Here is a 2281-nt window from a genome sequence, read left to right as displayed (position 1 = left end):
GTCTTGGCTAATGTAATTATGATGTGCCTTGGTGTGTTCCTTCTTGGGTCCAACTTCTTTGGCACTCTCTGAGCTTCCTGGATTTCCTGGAAGTCTATTTCCTTTGCCAGACTGGGGAAGTTCTCCTTTATTATTTGTTCAAATACGTTTTCCACTCGTGGCTGTTTCTTTCCCCCTCTGGTACCCCTATAATTTAGATGTTGGAACATTTAAAGATGTCCTGGAGATTCCTAAGCCTCTCCTCATTTTTTTTTGAATTCTCATTTCTTCATTCCTTTCTGGTGGGATGTTTTGTTCTTCCTTCTGGTCCATTCCATTGATTTGAGTCTCAGTTTCCTTTCCATCACTATTGGTTTCCTGTGCATCTCCCTTCATTTCAATTAGTTTAGCCTTCATATGTCCCTCTAATTTGTGACTATGTTCCTCTAATTTGTGACTAAAATCAACCAGTTCTGTGGGCATCCTGATAAATAGTGTCTTGAATTGTGCTTCTGAGAGGCTGGCAATTTCTCGGTTGCTTAGAGTTATTGGCTCTGGGACTTTGAGTTCTTCTTGCACCATCTTTTGGGCTATTCATGCCTGTTCCATAGCAGGATCAGAGCCCTAAAGTGTTCACTAGAATAGGGCAACTAAGTCGCTGGGTTTTGACATTGTATGTGGGGGCGGGGTCAAAGAGGGACAATGGCTCTCACCGGTATCGCAGGGCAACTAAGTCGCTGGGTTGTGACGCTGTATGTGGGGGTGGGGTCAAAGAGGGACTATGGCGTCCCGTCTGCCGCCTGCCGCCGCGGCCCTAACCGGTGCCGCAGTTGCTACCGTCACCGGGCCCACGCGTTTCGTCCCACTGCACGGGAGTGTGCCACCGCTGTCAGCCCTCGCCCCCTGGGACCTGCGTGGTCTGTCTCACTGTGCGCGAATGTGCGACTGCGGTCAGTCTGCCCCGTACCCCAACTGGTTCCGGGCTGCCTCCGTGCCTGGGTCGGGGGACCTGCCGGACCCTGCTCGCTGCTGGCTCTGCCCCTCTTACCGTCCCCGTTGAACGGTTAGATGTTGTCGGACTTCCATATAATTCAATTTTCTGTCCTTTGGTTGTGTCTTTGTTTCTCCAAACCTTTGTTGTATTCAAACTTGGTTGTGGGAGAAGGCACAGTGTTTCCACCTATGCCTCCATCTTGGCGGAAGTCCTCAGTGTAGGAATTTTAAGGAAGGGTTTCAACAGAATATTCATCATCTTACCAGGTGCATTTTGAATATGCTGATGTGTCAAAATGAGCAAATAGAGGGGTTTTGGGAATATTCTCCTGTCCACTATACTTTTTATTTTTTATTTATTTTTTTAAGATTTTATTTATTTACCTTTAGAGGTGAAGGGAAGGAGAGAGGGAGAGAAACATCAGTGTATGGTTGCCTTGTGCATCCCCTGCTGGGAACTGGTGTGCAACCCAGGCATGTGCCCTGACTGGGAATTGAACCACAATCCTCTGGTTCACAGGCCCATGCTCAATCCACTGAGCTACACCAGCTGGGGCTATACTGTTTTATTTTTATCTTGAGTCTGTCTGGCTTCTATTGTTTTTTTTTTTTAAATATATTTTATTGATTATGCCATTACAGTTGTCCTATTTCCCCCCTTAATTCCCCTCCACCCTGCACACCCCTCCTCCACCATTCCCCCCCTTTAGTTTACATCCACATGTCACAAGTTCTTTAGATTCTATATTTCCCATACTATTCTTGCCCTCCCCCTGTCTATTTTCTACCTACCGTCTATGCTACTTATTCTCTGTACCTTCTCCCCCCTTCTCCTCCTCCCACTCCCCTGTTGCTAACCCTCCATGTGATCTCCATTTCTATGGTTCTGCTCCCGATCTAGCTGTCCTCTTAGTTTGCTTTTGTTTCAGGTGTGGCTGTTAGTAACTGTGAGTTTGCTGTCCTTTCACTGTTCATATTTTTTATCTTCTTTTTCTTAGATAAGTCCCTTGAACATTTCATATAATAAGGGCTTGGTGATGATGAACACCTTCAACTTGACCTTATCTGAGAAGCTCTTTATCTGCTTTTCCATTCTAAATGAAAGCTTTGCTGGATAGAGGAATCTTGGATGTAGGTCTTTGGATTTCATGACTTGGAATACTTCTTTCCAGCCCCTTCTTGCCTGTAAGGTCTCTTTGGAGAAATCAGCTGACAGTCTGATGGGAGCTCCTTTGTAGGTGACTGTGCCCTTATCTCTTGCTGCTTCTAGGATTCACTCCTTCATTTTAATCTTGGCTAATGTAATGAT

This window comes from Sturnira hondurensis, unplaced genomic scaffold, assembly GCF_014824575.4.
Source record: "Sturnira hondurensis isolate 20B ecotype Veracruz unplaced genomic scaffold, ASM1482457v3 Scaffold0003213, whole genome shotgun sequence".
Classification (NCBI taxonomy): domain Eukaryota; kingdom Metazoa; phylum Chordata; class Mammalia; order Chiroptera; family Phyllostomidae; genus Sturnira; species Sturnira hondurensis.
Note: the sequence above shows the minus strand (reverse complement) of the source record.